Source organism: Malaya genurostris, chromosome 3, assembly GCF_030247185.1.
Source record: "Malaya genurostris strain Urasoe2022 chromosome 3, Malgen_1.1, whole genome shotgun sequence".
NCBI lineage: Eukaryota > Metazoa > Arthropoda > Insecta > Diptera > Culicidae > Malaya > Malaya genurostris.
In genome coordinates this window covers 173,594,590-173,616,784 of record NC_080572.1, presented here as the reverse complement: position 1 = coordinate 173,616,784, position 22,195 = coordinate 173,594,590, and positions in this window count along the sequence as shown.

Genomic DNA, 22,195 nt, shown 5'->3' with positions numbered 1-22,195 from the left:
GTTTATGCCTGGACGCTCGGTCAGCACAAATTTATTAGATTTCACTTCGACCTGCATTTCGCGTATGGAGGAAAAGGTACAAATCGATGCGGTATACACGGATCTAAAAGCAGCGTTTGACCGAATAGACCACCGAATACTCCTTCGAAAGATGTCGCGATTAGGTGGAACTCAAAAGTTCATTGATTGGTTATACTCTTACTTGTGTGGTAGAGTTTTACGAATAAAATTGGGCTCGAGCGTTTCATCTCAGTTTACGAATGTGTCAGGAGTACCTCAAGGCAGCAATATGGGTCCGCTTCTGTTCTCTTTGTTTTTCAATGATGCTATTTTGCTGCTCAGTAACGGCTGCAGATTAGTTTACGCTGATGATTTGAAATTGTACCATGTAATTCGATCTGTTGACGACTGTGTCCGGCTCCAACAGCTCCTCGATACATTTGTTGCTTGGTGCAAAAGAAACTGGCTGATTATCAGTACTGCGAAATGTCAGGTCATAACGTTCCACCGAATACAGAATCCATTGCATTTTGATTATCAAATTGATGGACAAACGCTCCAAAGAGTTGATCATGTTAACGTGTGTTTTGTTGGATGCCAAACTTACATTCAACCTACATCGCTCATCTTTGATTTCAAAAGCAACACGGCAACTGGGTTTTATTGCCAAAATCGGACGTGACTTCAAAGATCCCCATTGCTTGAAGGCATTATACTGTTCATTGGTTCGACCGCTACTTGAGAATGCTAGTTTAGTTTGGAGCCCGTATCAGATTGTTTGGAACTTACGGATTGAACGTGTTCAGAAAAGATTTGTCCGACTGGCTCTAAGAAATCTTCCCTGGCAAAACCCGCTTGACCTTCCACCGTACCCCGATCGCTGTCGTCTGATAGGTCTTGATTCATTGGAACGGCGCAGGAAAATTCAACAAGCTGTGTTTGTGGCAAAACTAATCAATGGCGATATCGACTCACCGCAACTTTTGTCTCTACTTGATTTCCGTGCCACGCAACGATTGCTGCGTTCTACTAGCCTATTTCAACCGAGATATCATCGAACGACGTTCGGATTCCATGAGCCGATAACTACATGTATAAGAACATTTTCCACTGTTGAAAATCTTTTCGATTTTAATGAACCGACACATAAGTTTATTCAGAAAGTGTTACGATCGAATATTTTATAACTTGACTGATATATTCATTAAGACTTATTATATTGTCAGATGAATAAATGGAATAAATAAATAAATAAATGACAACCCGAAGCTAACAGATTACGTGATTGAATATGTAAAATGCTTTAAATACCTGGGCATACATCTTTATTCTACGTTATCTTGGACTCATCATATAAGTTTTGTTGAAAAGCGTATCGCATCTTACTGTAGTATCATGTGGAGAGTGCGATCATATGTTCCTCGGCGTGCACTTTTGAGCTACTACTATGCTTATATTCACTCACAACTTAATTACCTTGTATCAGTCTGGGGCCGTGCAGCTAGCTCTCATCTGAAAAAATTACAAACTCTTCAGAATAGGTGTCTTAAAACCATTTTTAATAGACCTCTGCTGTTCTCTACGTTTTCATTGTACTCCGACCAAGCTCATAATGCTCTAGCAATAGCTTACTTATGTGACATGCAAACCTTGTTGTTCGTTCATGACACCTTGCATGCCACGACACATCGTAACATACAGTTTTCAACTCCAAACCATTTGTACGCGACGCGCCGTAACTTGCAACGCATTCGAATAACCACAACTCTGGACCAAAGGCGTATTCTGTTTGTTGGTCCTACAAAATTTAATGCACTTCCTCTTAACATACAACAAATCAACATCCGTACCATATTTAGATCTAGATTGAAGCACAACTTTAGACAAAGACTGAATGAAATTTTCATACAATAAGCGTAAAGTTTAAACAATCGTAATCTATTTGTATATCAATGTTAGTTAAACGTCAACAGTATTCCATTATTCAATTTTAGATATTAAACGTGGATCCCTTAAAAGGAAACTTATTTCCACTGGGATTCCACACCAATAAATTAGTTAATGAATGAATAATACTGAAAAATATCTACTATACATCAGGTATACCGGTATGAAGTGAGCGTTAAGATACAAATGAACATTTGGTGTGAACGAACCCTAATTTGTTGGTATGACATATAACCAATATATCTAATATACATAACATCATATTTTTTCATCGTTTTCAAAAATAGTGAATTTTGTACCAGAAAGTGATGATTTGCGGAAAGCATTAATTGAAGAAAAGTGGGGGACGGGTATAGTGTGATGGGTAAGTCGATGCCTTTTACGCAGCCCGCCTGGGTTCGATTCCCGACCCCGCACATAGGGTCAGAAAGTTTTTCTGGCCCGAAGAGGCGAATGACCTTAAGGTTAAAATCTCTATAATCGAAACAAAAAAAAAAAAAAAAAAAAAGAAAAGTGCTGCATAACTCGAAGCGAATGCTTGTTGAGGCATCATGCTCTATCAGGAGTACTGTGTAAAAGATGGTTTAACACATGGACTTAAAAGTCCGGGATTGACACATAGATGGCGCTAGTTTTATTGCAGTCACCTATTTTCAGTTGATATTAACCTTTAAAAGACAGCTGTTAAAATTTCTTGGAATTCTTTCCATTAGTTTGTGAGTTATTGTGCTAAGAGTGACACCACTTTTGTTATTTTCAGAACAATTGATCAAAAACAATGTTATGGAGACTCAGCTCCATCAAAAACAACGATAAAACGTTGGTTTACTGACTTCAAACGTGGTCGTAGAGACACCGATAATGCAGAACGCAATGGACGTAATTGGAAATAAGGGGGAAACCAGAAAGCATAAAAAATCAACAAAATCGTTTTGAATGATCGAACAGTAAAGTTGCGTGAGTTAGGTGACATCGTAAAGATATTAAAAGAACGTATTGGCTTTATATTATATGCGCATTTGACTATGAGAAAGCTCTGTTCAAAGTGGCGTTTGGTCACTGTTGACGAAAAACGAGAACGTGTTGATGTTTCTGTGCTGTGTTTGGTCACGTTTGAACGTAACAAACCGGAATTTTTGCGTCGATATGTGACAATGGATGAAACATGGATTCAGCCCTTCACTCCGGAATCAAAACGATCGTCATCTGTGTGGACAGCAACTGGTGAAGCAAAGCGCTCGAAAGCACTTGTAATATTTATCGACTATCTTGAGAAAGGAAATACTATTAATTGCAAATATTGCAAAGAAACAACCGCATATGCCAAAGAAAAAAATTTGTTTCATTAAGACAACGCACCATGTCGCAAGTACAACATCACCGTTTGCTGTGAGTTCTGGAGTACCTCAAGGAAGTCACTTAGGACCGTATATATTTTTACTCTACCTTAATGATCTGCACTTCTTACTTAAATGTTTCAAACTATCATTTGCGGATGACTTCAAACTCTACCATCTGATCAAAGAACAAGAAGATGCACACTTTTTGCACACTAAATGCTCCGTCATATCATTTTCCCACAGGCACTCAGTAATAAGATATGTCTACAATCTTTGGCAAAATGTTCTTAAGCGTGAATCGTTCGTGAAAGATTTAGGAGTTATTCTTGATGATAAACTTAATTTTAAGAATCACATTGACTACGTGATTTCGAAGGCATCGAAACTCTTAGGCTTCATATTTCGAATTACCAAAAATTTCGCTAACATACACTGCTTGAAAACTCTTTATTGTGCACTAGTTCGATCATCGCTTAAATATGCTGCTGTCGTTTGGTCACCTCATTATCAAACTGGTATTGATCGTATTTAAGCTGTTCAACGCAAATTCATTAGGTTTGCTCTCCGAAATCTACCATGGAGAGACCCATTAAACCTTCCAAGTTATAATGATCGTTGCCGGATCGAACTGGATCCGCTGTGTGTTCGTAGAAACGTCTACAAGGCTGTTTTCATCGCTTATTTAATACAAACACATATTGATTGCCCTGATCTCCTACGATTGGTCAACTTTGACATCCATCGTCGCAATCTTCGTTCACATCCATTTTTACGAATCCCTCGTGCTAGAACTAACTACGGATATAATGAACCGTTTCTCAGTATGTGTCGTTTATTTAACAGTTGCTCGCAGGTCCTTGATTCTCATCTCTCGCGTAATGCGATAAAACGCTTATCAACGATTCCTTAACTATCCAGTAAATAAATGTTCACCATCTTCATTGGAAACTAATCACATTCGCCGGAACCTGTTCGTCCTCCCTCTCATTTTCTCTGTCTTCCACCATCTTTTTGATCACTAGCTAGATCTACATGCCGGTTCTAACCCCGTCGTTCTCCACGCTCACTCACTGCTCCCTCAACTAACCTTCTTCTTCCATCTTAATATCAACTTTTCTCTTCTATCTCGTCTTTCAAGGAAGCTGCTCTGTAATGCTGTAATATTGTGTCATCAACTAGTTATAGGGTTAGTGGTTTAGCTTTAACTGTTAGTATTAATTGTTAGTTTTAAACGTAAATGTATCTGTTGGATCATTGTAATCTGTTGATACAAAAGATGAGGAGGTTTTATGTCTGCTGTGTTTCCTTCAACGACCATGTTTCGTGGCCGTATAGGACAACAGGTAGTATCAACGACTTGTATAGAGCAAGTTTGGTGCGTGTGTGCAAGCTACGAGACTTCAGTTGGTTACGGAGCCCGTAGAAGCCCTATTAGAAGCTGCAACACACCTTTTTACCTCGCGGCTAATTTATCGTATATCACTAGTGCTCCAAGATATATGAACTCGTCAACAACCTCGTATTGTACCCCATCTATTTCCACCTCGGATCCTACACCGTTTGGGTTGCCTCTTTCTCTACCAGCCACCATGTACTTAGCCTTAGTAGAGTTTATCGTCAATGCTACTCTCGCAGCTTCTTTCTTGAAGGGCACAAAAGCCTCTTCCACAGCTCTACGATCCACACCAATAATATCGATGTTGTCCGCAAAACCAAGAAGCATGTGAGACTTATTGATGATGGTACCATTTCTTTACACGCCGGATCTTCGTATGGCACCTTCGAGCGCTATATTGAATAACAGATTTGAGAACGCATCGCCCTGCTTCAATCCATTTAACGAAAGCATCGGGTGTCGTACCAGCTATCTTGATGCTTGATTTCGATCCACGTCGCGTTACACGAATCAGTCTAATAAGCTTTGTCGGAAAGCCATGTTCTAACATGATCTGCCACAATTCGTTACGTTTCACTGAGTCGTACGCAGCTTTGAAATCTACAAACAGATGAGAGTCCGCAAGTTGTATTTTTCACATAAACATCCACCATTTTATAACTGTAAAAACTCCTCAAAGTAACAAAAATCGAAAAAGAAAACGTTGGGGTCTAGTATTTTACATGTAGAAAGTGTGTGCAAAATTTTATAATAATTGGGGAAGTAATTTTCCAAAAACAATGGATCCGAGTCTTTCAAAATCGAATAATTTGTTCTAGGGAGCCCGCAGGGTCTAACAGTTGAAAAAATCATATTTTTTCTTTTGTATTTTGTTAAAATGAAACATTTCAAGAGTTTTGTGAAGTTTTCTTTTGCAGAATCGGATAGGCCCAAAACTTCCAGAGTTTCGTTTCAATAGGCTTGAAAATAGTACAGAATATTCTTGAAATGGTTTTACTATAAGCAAATAAAAAGAAAAAAAAGATATTTCGAAAATGCCCCCATCAACAGACTTCGCAACCGATTCTTAGCGATCAGAATATCATGGCATGGTTTCTGTTACGATCCTACTGACACTAAGATTTCTTCCAGGTCTGGGCTCGAACATACGACAACTAACTTATGAGACCAATACCCTATGCTTTAAACCGTCAACCCTGGTGATCTTTTTATTAGCGTGGTACGAACAAATGGAGAAGAAGTTGGTCAAGTAATGAAATTAAAAAAAAATGATTTTCCTATATTAGATGATTACTGGAACTGAGATGAATGGGGTACCGTTATCCTATGTATGATCAATTATATTACACAGATTTTTTCTTACAAAAAGAAACACTGTGAAAACGACAATTGAAAAGAGACCTAAAGATGCGAGCGTCACTTATCATACGACTTTGATCATCGGGATCGTCAAATGATTGTCCGTGTATGTGTTTTGTGCATGTATGTGTTGGGTGTGATTCTGGGATAAAAATATGCACAAATTTAGGTTCCAGAATTACGGTATTTGGACTGAGGTCAATAAGTAAAATTCCCTATAGTTGAAAACATGAAATAACTAAAATCAAAAATAATGCACACCACAACAATTTGTATAATCGCAGTAGATGTTCAATCGAAGTCTAATCTCCGCATATATTTCTGATATGCGATTTGAGAAGTCTCGGCGGTTACAAAGGTTCAATTCAATTTTCACAACCTTTTTATTTTGGAAACCAACGTAGGTGTATATTTTATATTTTCAAATTTTAAATTAAGTTTAATTTCGAACTCCAGTTGTTTTAGTTTGGATAATTTAATTCCTTTTGTTTGTTATGAAATAAAGTCGAAATCAAAAACTTATTTGAACTACCTTTATTTTCGCAAAAATGACTAAAAGAATCTAATTATACAATTGAACTTATAAATTCTTATAGTAAGTGCTAAGTCATATTAATAAAACAATTGACACTTCTAGCAACACTTGGTATTTAACAATGTTCAGCGACAGAGATTTGCAGCTGTGATGCGAGAAGCACTCCATGGAAAATAAATCAATAAATAATTTTCCGCTCACTAACAGCATATAATAGTTCCGAATGGGACTCCAGTAGTGATCGGTTGAAATGCTCTTCTAGTGCCTTTCGCTGCCATTGCCATTGAAACGATACCGGAAAATGCATTCTAAGTGCGTTTTGCAATAGCCCGCTTCGTGTGTCCTTTTAGCTGGACTATGTCAGTTCACTGCTGGTCAGTTGTTCTGCACGATACAAATAGCATTCACTGGATCTGAGATATAGTCGCGGATCGCTGACTGTAAATAGGATTCCACACGGTCATGCTTCCCTGGAAAGGTGTGCATGCACATTGGGATTAGGGTGAGGTCTTCGCAGTGATGATAACGAAATGGCATTATGCAAAATTATGTTGTAAATTAAAAAGACTCACCAGTCCAATGCAACCTCGTGCGTCTAGTATTTCACGGTACACATGTATACATGTAGATTTACGAACTCAATTCCGGGACTGTTAGGTGACACATAGTTATTCGTATGGCTAATCAGGTACGTTATATTCCATGCCTTAATAATAACATAGAAGCGGTGAGTGATATCACTACCTTCTATTCAAACATCACTGCGTGATTAAGACGTGTGACTATCAGGATATCTTCATTCAAATACCATATTGCAAGGTATGATTTAATCAACATTTAATATTTGTAATAAATTTGTTCTAATGTTGATGAACTTTAATTTATTTAACAAATAGCTCAAAAATACTTTTAGTCTACACCCAAAAGAGGCAAACGAAATCAGGGCCGACGAAAAATATTTAAAACAAATGATTGTAGGTTTATGACTCTCTTGAACTATAGCAACGCTCCCAACAAAATCCGTTGTAATTATAATCAACGATAGATATCCTAATTGGAAAGACACAAACCGTATTCCCATGTTTGTTGTGTAATCCTTCCTGTTGTCATTGCTTTCGTTTTGGTTCTCATAAAATAAATTTCATCCGGATTCTCAGTGCTATACTATCTGCTATACTATACTATATTTATGTTAAACGCCATAAATATGATGAATTTCGGGATAACTATTTATAGCACTGAGAATCCGAAGAAAGTATGAGAACTAAAACGGAAGCAATATCAGGAAGGACTACACAACAACAAATATTTTATAGGATGTTTCAAAAGCTCATCACTTCCATGAATACAACACTTTATCTTTATAGCGTTTACTCTGTTTTCATCGATTCGTCATACCGAGGGTTTTTATCTAAGATGAACATGCAACTGTCGCAAAGCGCATGTCCCATTTTTGGGTTTTGAGTGGGGAGTGATATTTCCATGGTAAGACTATTCTCTTTTCCCCAGGTACAGAATGCATCACTTGGCAACCTGTTGCCTTTGTGTAATTCTATCATATTTTCGTGTGCGCCGAGACATTGCTTTCATTATATCAGGTATTCATGAAAACAATGTCGGTTCAGACACCATTCATTCCAATGTCGTTTTCTAATTCTTGCTTGTATTAGGTTAGTTATTTCATTTAACTCTTAGAATGTGTTTTAAGTATCTTAGAAATATTATTACCGAACTCTGAAAGCTTGCTATTACATTAGTTTGGAAACTAATTTTCTGTAAATTATGAGTTGAGTTTTTGGCATTGAACAAGCCCTACCCTTCCAAATCATTGTAACTCGAAAGCTGTTTCTTGAACAAAAATGATGTCCAAGTAGAAGTTGTAGGAAATCATTTGAACTAATTAAAGAGATTTGAAGTAATTGAAGAGATTATGAACTAAAAGTTAGCCAAAAATATATAACTAAAATTATTCACGAGAAAGGTAAAATATACAGCTAAAGCAATTCACACGTGTTTACAATATTTCAAGTTTATATTGTAAACAGTATATATCAAATGCAATGAATTTGCTCACAAAAACCTTTCATCTAGATAAAGCCAATCTCGAGATATTAAGTCATGAAATCGTTGTAACTCGAAATCTGCTAATTGTTAAAAAATAGTGATCCAGAAAAAGTTGCAGGATACTAAAACGACATTATAAAATGTATACATTGAGGAAAAAAGTTTAATGCTTTCTCAAGAATCAAAAAATAAACCGAAATAGACAATGGACAATGTCAGAGACATAACTGAATGACGTTAATATGAATACAATTGACATGCTTTTTCCACACTTCCGAATATCGATAATCGCACGTATTAAGGTGAAATGTAGCGGAATGCGAGAATCGCGTTTTTGATCAATTATTCAAAAACTAGACCGATTTTCGGAAAACCATGTTTTCGAAATCAAATTTATCACAACTAAGTATTCATAGAATTTTGAAATTTTGCTTTGCCGAGCCGTAATTGGTTTTGGAAATGTATAAACGGTTGCTGTTTCGTTCCACGGTGATGGTTTTAGAACTGAAAAGTAGTGTTTGTAGCAGAATTTCACAAAGAATCTGAAAATGCAACTCAAAGTTATAAAATTTTAGCCAGAACAACCGAAATTTGTAAAAGTTTATATAAATTTTTTCGCATTTTTTTATTGCTTGCGCGCTGCTGTTTCGTATTGAGATGGTGTAAGAAATGCACGGTGGGCACGGTGGCTTTATATCGTGAGCAAAAATTACATATAAAATAATGACACGAATTTCTGCAGCATTGGGACTTGCGTTGAAATGAAAACGAGTTGAATACAATAAAATGGGTATTGTATGAAATCGTTTGTTTTCTAAGAAACTGTCGTTATTAATTCTAAAATCCAACTCTGTTGAGCTCAATGCACTGATATTGCGGAAGCAATAATGCTTGGCTGTGTAATATCATATAATAGGTATAATTTTAGATTGTAGTAATTTTTATAGCAAAACTAAAACTTCAACCTTGACAGGCTACTGAATGAAATGAGTACAAGCCAAGTATTATGTTCATGTAGAATATTTGAATATATAACTTTTATATAACCTGTAATACAAACAATGTGACCTAGTGAACTACTAGCAAAGATACCGAAAATACTGGAATGTTCTCTTGTCTTCAATTTTTATTTTTAAGAAGAATCCATGCTTGCTTCTAAACTCAGGCATAATAATGTAGCAAGTTAGTCAATACATATACATATAACCTCATGTTAGTCATTCATAATTACTCATGATTCATAGCTCTAGTGTAAGAGTAATAACTAACAATAATGATTGAATTAGCTTACATATGTTCAAAGTGTGAAGGATTAAAAAATCCATTACGTCCAGCCTCTTTTACAAGCCAACATAACGAGAGGAAAGCCCACTGCGCTCAATCACTGAAAAAAGTTCTGGTTTCTATGTGTCGGTTTTTCTTCGTGTTATGCTTTGTGCGACGGTTCGTTCAACTGAAGCGGATAAAATTATGCGCGCATTTTATGACGCTACATTTCACCTTAATTGATTGATTTTGTGATGGAAATATAAGGCAGAACGATAGCTTCACATTACAGGGTTGTGTAGGGGGCAAGACCGATTACGATGTCATTGAAAATGCAATGTTTAATTTCGAAATCAACAATAACTCGTTTCTGGCTATCTAGGATTTCTAAACTTCGGCTAGGAATTAATATGATTTCAAACTTGTTTTATTTGACGAACCAGTCTTGAAAAGAAATCATTGATATCCGCTCGCCACGCCACGTGGATAAAAAACATTAATTTCTTTAAAAATTCATAAGAAATAATGAAATTATTCGAGCAAATTGTTTAAAATCCATACAATGAGTGTACTGTACAAAATTTAAACATAATAGTGTTTCTCAGGCATCTAAATCTAATCTGAGTATATTTCTGCAATATTTTTCTTATAAACTAGTTATGAAAACTAACGTTTAACTTAAATTTTATTTGTGTCTTTTTAAAAATGAAGGTATTAAAGCTAAATTAGTTTCGACGAAAAAATAAGGACAAAATTTGCTAAACTTAAATGATTATTATTATTAGTTTAAATGAACGTTTTGTGTCATATGACTGGAATAGTTCTTCTGAGCTGCAATGCGATTTACTTTGATGTTTCTATCTCGACATCATCACCAGTATTTCAGATAAGTTATATAATAATTTTTACTAACACTTATGCAAACTGCATTGATTCGTACATGCTACGTACTTTCTGAAACTCGTAAAACTTCAGACAGTCGGCTTTCAGGAGTGCCGTCCTTAGTTCATACAGAGCTATGTCGTTGGTTTTGCCTTTTTCATATAGAAAGGCTATACAATCACTTATCATATACCATTCGACTCAGCATGACGAACTGAACAAATGTATGTGTGTATATATTTATGTATGTAGGTGTTTATTTGACGAATAATGTCACTCGATTTTCTCAGAGATGGCTAAAGCGATTTTCACAAACTCAGATTCAAATGAAAGGTCTTACGGTTCCATAGATCGCTATTGAATTTTATCTTTATCCGACTTCGGGTTCCGGAATAACAAGGCAATATGTGCAAATCTATGAGAAATTGCACACTCAATTTTCTCGGAAACTTCCCAATCGATTTCTACAAATCAAGTGATTCAGATTCGTCTTCCGGTTCCGGACTACTAGTGCCCGGTTTCTGCTTCTGAATGCACCGATAATAGTGAAGAAAAGTTCTAAAAACGGAACTCACTTCGATTTCTCAGCAACGGTTAAACCGATTTTCACAACTCATGATTAAATTAATCTTAAAAGATACTGTGCAATTTCATCCAGATCCGACTTTCGATTCCGAAATTATAGGTCAATGAGTATGAAAACTTTCAAACTGTCATACAAAATTATGCAAAATCGGTACGCATGGGTACGTGCTGGTACAAAAGAAAAAGAAAACGCACCCGCCTAGCACAGCGTGCTTTGTTCAATTTTGTATAGCGTGCGGAGTTGCCACATTTAAATCTATATTAACTTGACATAACTGTTTATAAATTAAAAAGGTGATGACCCTATGTGCGGGAATGGGAATCAAACCCAAGTGGGCTGCGTGAAAAGGCATCGACTTACCCATCACGCTATACCCGTCCCCTGTGACAGAGAAAGTTTTTGATTTTATTCAAGTTTGAATTCTTTACAGAATCTTCTAGTGATGTTTTTTAAAACATAAGTCATGTGAGAGAGGCATCATTACACCACTAGGTGGATTAAAAAAGGTTTTGTTAAATAGATAACCAAAATACTAAAAACAATATTAGCCGAACTAACCATCAATCGAATAACCACACGGTACGAAGTAATGTCGATATCCACTTCTTAACCGAAATAATAAAATATTAAATTGATATGAACTAAATTATACATTACACGAACGTCTTCAATATTCCATATTTGCGATAACCCAAAAAAGAAAATTCTTCTCGTTGGTAAAATTTAAAACAAATAATGGTATATCACTTGAACACTACTCGCATAATCGACGGTGTTTGGTCTATTCGGATTTTGTTTTACGGTGTTTGGTCTATTTTGTTTAGAAAAATTGCATATTAAGATGAATGTAAAATATCTTTATAGGAATGATCTTACCAGTATCCTGTATACTATTAGTTCGTCTGACAGATGACTCTACAACAGAAAATGTCTAAACAGTCGGAAAAGGGATTGTAGCATGCATCACACATCCAGACCAAACTTGTAAGTTCATTTTCACACTTTTCTTAGGCTCTATACAGTTGTAAGAGCCCTAAAATTCGATGAAAGCATCTTCAGGTGTGAATGCTCTGATAAAACTATCACACACAATTTCTATAATGCTTGAATCTGTCAATGCCGATAATGATGTGCAGACTGCGCTTTCATTGGTTATAATCGTTAATTTTTGGGTAGTAAATTGTTAGCAACTTGACAATTTTTATGTTTCGCGATAAAGAACTATACAAGAAATAACACTTGAAGCACTTTTCAATGACCAACGAAGAATCATCCGCCTCTTCAACCCTACGAACCTCTATGGAGATAACTATCGAGAATATTCTGTAAATTTTTTGAATCGATTAGTCAAGTTTTATTTGACTTATGTTTCCGGTCGTCAAAATGCAGCACTTTCGCGGAAATGCCGCCAAGCCACCATTTTGTTTTTCAATTTTTAAAACTGATCATTTTTTTGTACTTAAATATAGATATTAAAAAGTGCTCTATTCAAAATTCGTATTACTCAATTTTTTGGATCCCAAAATAATCCCTCAAAGAAGTCCTTCTCTTTTTTTTTTCTAAAGTGGTGTAACCAATGGTTTATTTGGTTACAGACAGGTCGGAGATGGCACCGAAAAAAGTGACTTTATTTCCACATTTTTGATGCACCTCTTAATTCTTAAGGATTCACACACACACATAGTTCGTCGAGCTGAGTTGAATGATATATGACATTCGGTGCTCTAGGACTCGGTTCGAAAGTCGGTTTCCACAGTGATTTTATATGATAAAGTCAAAAACTTTGACGCGAGCGGAATATATCCGCGACCGACACGCACGTCTTCTACGATCGAACTTCAAAACTGATTTCACATTGGAACGGAACTATAATTTCTATTTCAACATCTCTTCGAAAATCATAACGTCTTGATCAACAAATTTTTGTTATTTTCGCTAAAATAACGTAGGTTTAACCCTGAAACATTTTTGACCCTATTTTGTTCAATCCATATTTACGCTCATTTCCTTAAAATAAATTTTGCCCTTAACTCTTTCAACATGAATTGCCATACGAAATGCTAGCACTTTCTCAGATATGCTATATGTTTCCCAAATTCATTTTATCATCTAAAGTTTCCCTATTCTACTGGCCAGAGCCGGTGAAACATGTTAAGCCCAGATGGGTAGTTTTTCGTACCAGGGAGAACGATACACTATTTTGAAGTATTATTTAGTCGATGTTTAAATAATATTTTTTTCGATATAACTTTGCATGAGACGCGTTAATTCGAAGCTTGAAAAGTTTTTGATATTTTTTTCTGATTTTAACGTGACCAAATTAAGCAGTCATTCGTAAAAAAATGTGAGCAAGTTTTGATAATCGTTATGGATGAACACAAAATCAAAGTCTAACTGAACTGGAAGTGCTTTTATGATCGAATGCGAAAATCTGGGCATGAAAAACATCTGTTCCAAATAGGTGCCTCGTTCACTCACAATCTATCAAAAGCAACAACGCATCAACAATCCAGAGAGCTGGTCGGCACTATTTAGTCGCAATAAAAAGGATTTCTATCTTTTTTCTCCGGAGTTGTTTCAACATTTACACGGGGAAAACGCAACAGCTGCAACAAGTATGGCGTCAGTTTTTGGATGCTAGAGGTATAATTAACCTCGACTATCTTGAAAAGGAAGTACCAACAAAAATTTTTATTTATTAATGCGTTAGGTGTTATTAATGCGTTAGGTGTTATTAATGCGTTTGAAGTATGGAATTGTAAAAAACGGCCTCATATGAAGCAGAAAAAAATCATCTTTAACCGAGACAATGCACCGTGCCACAAGTCAATGAAAATAATTGCCAAATTGAACGTATTGGGCACCGATCTGTTTCTTCACCCATCATATTCTCAATAACCTAGCGACTACTTGTCATTCGATGATCTGAGATACTGAAGCCTATTTTAATGCCATGTACAGGTCATTCTATTAGTATGATATAAAAAAATTTGATAATAAATAAAGAAATTTTGCTCAAGAAATGTTGTTTTCCTAGTTAGTTCCTGAACTTTTTGGACGATGTGGAAGCAACCTTTTCTACGGCAGTATCGAACCGCACAGAGTGCAAGTCGATTCGACACTGAATTTGGTTTTCTGTGAGTAATTGTCTCAAATGCGAACGCACTCATTGAAGAGCAGAAATCATATGAAAACCGTGAACTTATGTATGCGAAACCGTCATATCAATTAGAGGAATGACAATGGTTTGAAAAACAGGGAGAATTACACATTGTTCGTGGTTGAGTTGTAAATGTTCAAAACCTAACCACTGTCTATATGGTTTTACTTCTATGTTTTGAATTTGTACCCCGGTATAGAAAACAAAAACACAATCCTACGTCAAAAGATTTTGACTGATTTCATTTATGTGAAGATAAAGAGTGGAAAGGCAAGATGTGAGATGTGATGATTTTAGCAAACTGAAATCTTTTACTAACTTAACTTTCGCAAGAGGAGTTGAACTTAAGCATTTCATCAATGCAAATCACTCGAGTCTCTGGTATGCCGGAAAGTACCGATAAAGGTCTTTTACCACTTACTATTCGAACCGACAAACGAATAGTAGTCAGAAGTTGTTACTTTCTACTTGCGGCTGCATTGTCGTACACGATTGATTCTTCACTATCTCTAATAGTGATAAAGTAAAAATAGCATGATGGGTTTCCATCAGGTAGCGGTGAGTGCAGGGCTACTGAATACCGCTTACAACCTAGGCTAAACAGTGCTGCACACTGTGTTTCTGGGGGCATAAACAATAGTTCGAACGAATCTTTCATTCTGATGTTCAACTAGCTGTATAGAGATTGATAAAAATATCTATACAGTGAAGAACTCAATGTGTATAAGAATGCTGTCGCAAGTAGAAACTGACAACTTCTGGCAACTTTTCATTTACCGGTTCGTATAGTAAATGGTAAAAGACCTTTTTCGGTACTTTCCGGTATATCAGAGACTCGAGTGATTTTCATGAATGAGATGCTTAAACTCGGCCCCTTTGGTTGAAGGTAAAATTTAAGTCACTAAAAGATTTCTGCTTGCTCAAATGACGCTTCACCTTTTTGTTGTATATCTTCACATCCATGCTGTACCTTGAGTACTAGCATTTTATAATTCTGATTTTATTTATTATTCTCAGTTACAATAAAACTATTTTTATTGTTATAAATGATTATTTCGTTAGAAATTTCATGTGGGTAATTACCCACCTTTGAAATTTTCGGGTGGGTAGTACTACCCACCGTACCCACCTCTTTCACCGGCCCTGCTACTGGCTAAAATTATACAAATCTTTCGGAGTCGTCGGTCGTACTGCGGACCAGTATAATTTTCGTAAGTCCGACAGTCCGGCTGTTTCTTCTGGGCCCGAGACTGACGGGCGATGCCCGTGCAAGTAACGTCCATATGTGTAGGGGGCACAATAACATTGAAAATTTTTTATGGCTTCGTTATTACACATTGACATTATTTCTCGATCAATAAACGATTTTTACAGGTTACAGAAGCGATCAAACGAATCCACATGAATTATGAGGCCAATCTTTCTATCAATCTCAGCTAGCATGAAAATTTTCTCCTTTGCAAAAGTACTTGAAAATGGCACTCCTTCAAGCTGATACTCCGCAAGGATTACCCGTAACAAACTACATCAAACGATAAACGGTTTTAAATCCTTCAATTTCAATTCTCTTACACGGGGAATCGCGATTGCCTGTGCAGCGTTTGTTTCCCCTTTTTGCGCTTTGAGTTAGATTGTGTTCCTTCGTCGCTGCTGGGCAAAAAAGTGTAATATACGAAGGGCGAGACGGTAAAAGCCATGAACTGTTCTTGCTTCCGTACGTACTGTTTTAGACAAAATTTCGACAAATTGATTGATAGTGCACGCATTCTATGAACCGACCTAGATATCTGAAGAGGCTGGCACTCGAACGCGCTCTGATCCATGGAATGATTCCCTTCATTGAGCATTGATTTAGGATAGGTGTTTGTTTCTCAGGCAGAATCGTAGAGTCAAATATATTGGAATATATCCAGACCGAGTAAATCTCGAGGTACGTATTTCCATGATGTACCTTTGAATTGTTTGGATTTACAGTGAATATTTTGAGCATTATCAGATTGACGAATGCTTGAATCAGTGCTGTAAAGGTATATAAAATTAAATGGAAGTGTGAGCTCAATTGTACGCTATTACCTCAAACAATAAATCTTCCAGCATTTAGGGTAAATATATCCATTCATGAATTTTGATAGAATCATGTACTTATGGTATTACATGTTACAAAAAAATTTTGGCTGAAGTTTGTTCAGGTTTTTTTCGAAGTGATTATATGACTTATTTTATACTTATGTTATACTTATTTCTATGTACTGTTGTACGAGTCATGCGTGGCGCTTTAGCAAGAATACTAAAAAATGCTCCTTCGTTGATCTGTCTATTGCCTATAAATGTATATTGTATTTCAAGTCTGCCACCCCGGAAAATTAGTCAATATTCAATGATTAACGGAAACTCTTTCACGAGAAAAACTTGGACGATAAGAAAATTTTCCGCTTTGTTTTTCTATAAACATTTTCAAACTGAAAGCAGCCATTTGGAATTGTGAAATGACTTCAAATATCGCATGGCTTTAATTGCCAATAAGCCAGTTATCAACGTTCATTTTGAAGGGGAACTGTAGCCCAACTGTGTTTAATAGAGCATAAATTTTAACGCCAGAGTGAGAAGAAATTTTTCTTTTGTAGTTAACTGTTAACCAACTCAGTATTAGTCGTTAATTAAGATTAAGATTTTGATTAGAAAATAATCTTGGCATCTTAGAGCTTAAGCAGTGTGCCTAAAAATATATTGTAATATTGAATAAAAAAACTAACTCAGTGAGCACTTCGGAATTTCTTTTCAAAGTGTATGTTGACAATTGTATTGTTGTTTCTATTAAACAAAACGTGCGAAATATTTTTTGCTTGTATCTACTTGTTCAGTTCGATCAGGAAATATTCATTTTGTAATAGTTTTTAAGAACGACATAACGCCAGCAACTCCGTCATATACTGATCGCACTCGTTCCATAAATACTCATAACATTACATCCTACATCATTTTAAAAAAAACGACTGCTTTTACAAGAAATACTCCGAAAACCCGTACAAGCAGATTTAATTTACAAAATCTCGCTTCATACTTGGAGATTTGTGGACACTTCTACTAACTCATTTATCCCGGGGCAAAATAAGATTTGCCGGTTGGTTTAGTGAGCAAAAAAACTTAACTCTATCTCCGGAAAGATGACTTCGATGAGCAAAAAAAACAAAGGTCCCAACCCCCTTAAAAACTCCAATTTTCGTCATAAGTTTTTAAATAATTACGAGCGTATCCAGCGTCTACAAAGTGCCGCACGATGTCCGTTTTCGATGCGGCGTGGTGCCGTTCTTTGAACGAGTACACTTCTGAACGGAGTTGCTTCACTGTTTTTGTCATCACGACTAGAGTTTGACGGATAGAGCTGTCATCTTTTGACTGCTGTCTCATGGGTTACTATGATTGATGCTGCATGGGTAGTTTCTTCAGTGCGGGTGAAGGTAAACCCATGAAAAATCGGCAATTTTGGTCCATTTTTTAAATGCAAATGTTACGTGATTTTTTTCGTTTATAAATCAAAATCAGGAAAAAAAATTAGAAGCAATTAAATGCGGAAAAAAATATCAACTCCAATCAATATCCCCGTGAACAATGCACAAAAAACTAAAGTTATTGTTATATTGTAGGGGTTTGAAAATTCTTTTCAGCGGTGTCACGATTTTGTAGATCGGATGTAAATTGATTCGCGTTACTCGTGTTACTGAGCTGAGCTGAGCTTAAGTAGACCGCCCGTTGTTGCACTTCGTGATTGACCGAGTGAGTGGGAGTAGCTAATCATTATCACTGTGTATACCAACTCATTCAAAACTTTTCATTATATGGTCAATAACGATGCCGGCCACGACCAGAGGTTGGGCTACTGAGGAAGGAAAGGAACGATAGTCGGTGTTCCTAGAGGTACCGCGACATCTCCTCGAGTATCAAGGGAGAGGAATTGTGTTAGTAGGGACGGGAGAAGATTTGGTATATGTATTGGTCAACGATGCGATCTCAACCGAAAGTACACTAAGGTCTCTTTTTACACGGTATTTTTTCGCACGGTTTTTTTATACACGGCTTTTTTTACACGGATTCCGGAATTAACACGGTTTTTATTTACACGGTTTTCGCAATTAACACGGTTTCTGATGAGAGTTTAAAAAGCACTATCATTTGTTTTTTGAGAAAAAATTTTCTAAATGGGAACAGGTTGTTTGTAAAAAAACGATTGTGAGAGCTATTTTAAAGTTTGAAAGTTAACTAAAATCATTCACTCAACAATTCACGAGATCATTGACTGTTGTTCCATAAAATGATTAGACAGTCTTCAGATCTTCAATCCCTGTTGTGAATTACACGACAACGTCTCTTCCGCTCAGTTTTGGTGTATGATGTCAGCATCGTCATTGATATCATCGATAATTTCGTAGCGTTGAAGAAATAGTCGGGTTTACTAATCTCTTCAACTCTTCATAATGTCAAGCAGTACAGTATTTTATACCCATTTGAATGATATAACTCTAGTAGTATTATGATTTACACCGATGAAATGAGTTTCTTCAGCATGACACATAGTAATACCTTTTCTTCCCCTTCAATTCGGTCGCTTCGTGCATAGATCTTCATCCAATACCCATGTCTTCCCACTCAGTTTAACACATGGATCAATAAGTCCCGAGACTAACAATGGAATCAACATTTTTTTTGCAAAATGTTGTTATTTTCTTCAACAACATAATCACCTTTTAGGGTGATACAATGGTTCCAACGTTTTTCCAATTTTTCAATACTATGTTTATAAAAAAAAATTATCTTTCGCTTCAAAATAAGCTTCAGTTTCAGCGATGACCTCCTCATTTGAGCCAAATCTTTTTCCCTGGAGCATTTTTCAAGATCAGCAAAGAGCCAGTAGTCACTGGGGGCTAAATCTGGCGAGTATGGAGGGTGGGGAAGCAGATCAAAGCCCAATTAGTTCAATTTCGCTATTATTTTCATCGACTTGTGGCAGGGTGCATTGTCTTGATGAAAAAGGATTTTTTTCTCTGCATGTGCGGTGGTTTTTTGCGATTTCTTCCTTCAAACGCACCAGTAAGTCAATATAATAATCACTGTTGATCGATTTACCTTTTTCGAGGTAGTCAATGAAAATCACGCCATGAGTATCCTAAAAAACTGACGCCATGACTTTGCCAGCTGACTGCTGCGTTTTCGGACGCTTCGGACGGCTTTCGCCAGCTGTGCGCTACTCAGATGACTGCCGCTTCGACTCTGGAGTGTAGTGATGTATCCATGTTTCGTCCATGGTCACGTAACGACGCAAGAAATTATTTTTGTTGCGAGTAAATAGCGATAAACTGCTTTCTGAATCATCGACTCGTTGCTGTTTTTGTTCCATCGAAAGCAATCGCGGCAGCCACTTGGAAAAAAACCTTTTTCATGCTCAATTTTTCATGAAGGATAGTAAATAAACTTCCATATGATATCTGTGTCATCTCAGCAATCTCACGGAGCTTCACTTTACGATCTTTCATTATAATTTTTGTCACTTCACTCACATTTTCCGGTGTAACGGCTTCCACAGGTCTACCCGAGCGTTCCGCGTCATTTGTGTCGGTACGACCACGTTTAAACTCGGCGAACCACCGACAAATCGTTGTTTTTGATGGACAAGAGTCCGGATAACATTTTTCAATACATTGTTTCGCTTGCACGGTGTTTTTACCCATCAAAAAACAATGTTTTATCAGAACACGAAACTCGGTTTTTTCCATTTTTTAAACAAACTACAAAACGACTTAACTCCAACCTCGATAACTCAGCTGTTTCTGGTCGGATCGACTTAAAATTTTGACCCGTTTCAAGCAAAGGTTAGTACTCTAGAAAGACGTGGTTACTGGTTTACTACGAGCGCCATCTCTGCTTTAGTCTCGGGACTTATTGATCCATGTGTTAATTTAAAAAATGACTATTATGATCGTTAATGTTTACTACACATCGCAGCTTCGGAATTGAAAAGAACTTATTCAAACTTTATTTGTAGTGAAAGTGTTTATGGGTGGTATGATTAGCACTTCTTTAGTCGAACGTTCTAAACTGTACGTATTATCGTTCTTTTGAAAACCGAATTCATTAAACATTTATATTAATTTACTTATCGTACAACGTGTTTCTTGGGTGTTCTAATTTTAATTTGTTATCCAATGTGTTTTATCAAGTATGGCTAGACCTTCTCGTAACCTCAGACTGATTTTTAGATTTCCGTTTTTTTGTGAAAAAAAAACAGTTACATTTTATAAAAAACATAACAAACAAATACTCAAATCTACGGTTTTTGGAATTATTACGACAAATTTTCCATGCGGGTTTTTTTTGCACGGTTTCCGCAATTAACACGGTTTTATTTTACACGGATTTTTTCAACACGGTACGTAACCCCCGTGTAAAAAGAGACCTTAGTGTACGGTGCACGAAATAAACTTCCGAAATTAGAACACTTTAGAAAACCGACTGTCTAGGGATCTAACACATCATTTGCAAGTTATTTTTTCCACGTTTGTCTCTATACTAAATATACTTATTCATCGTAATAACAAAAGTAAGAGACTAAAATATTACTTAATAGCCTGCTTTGGAATCAATATCTTCAATGTGTTATTACAAGAAAAATTATGACATGTAACCAAACTAAAGATCTACTATCGTTCATCACAACGGAGATAATCAATCATATCTAGTATTTTTCATTTATTTATTCAACATACCGCAGAAGCAATGAGAAAGATTCATCTACATTATGAATATAGTAATATTAATGGATTTTTGCGAGAGATGATTTTTATCATTCAAATTATAATTCTGAAATAAAAAAGCATTTTTTTGGAATTCTCTCGAGAAATAAAGAATAACTATTTTTCAAAGAGTTGTAAGTTGGACGAAAGGACAGTTTAGTAAAAAAGAGCTTGATGCTTGAGTTTGAGCTTGAGCGACCACCCCTAGTTGCTACTCCGTTACTGATCGGGATTAGCTGAAATTGTACAGGGAATTTCTAGATGATCCGACCTGGGACTGGTAAATCATCCTTCAATGTACATCTTCTGGTAACCCCAGAATTCATTGCCGGCCAGACCCGAACGTAGAAACATCTAAGGAAAGGGAAGGGATGTTAGTTACACACTTGTTGTTACTAGAGGCCGTATATACTACTGCGCACTCCAAAAGTATCACGGAAGAAAAATATTGGTTTGTAAAATTTCAATAATGGTAGTATTAGCGTGCGACCTAGTATGTTCCGGTTTCAAGATGCTCGGATGCACCACTAAACTTACTGGCTTTCCGTGTGAACGTTTCAACAATATCTGATACTAGTCCCGGAAAGTTTTGATTCACAGTTCTTATTCGTGAAGGAAAATTAGAAATACCAAACAAATACATTTTTTTTCTAAACGGAATTATCTGCTACAAAATAAACGAGTGAATAGGATTTAAACAAAATGGTTAATTCATTGTAGTGACATATTTAAAAAAAACTATAAAATCATTTTAAATCACCAAATCATTTTAAATCGTCAACAGATTTCATTTGATTGATTGTTGCGATTTGATTGTTTATCATTTCCGCTTTATTATTTTAATTATTTATTAAAATTATTAAATAGCGGTAGCC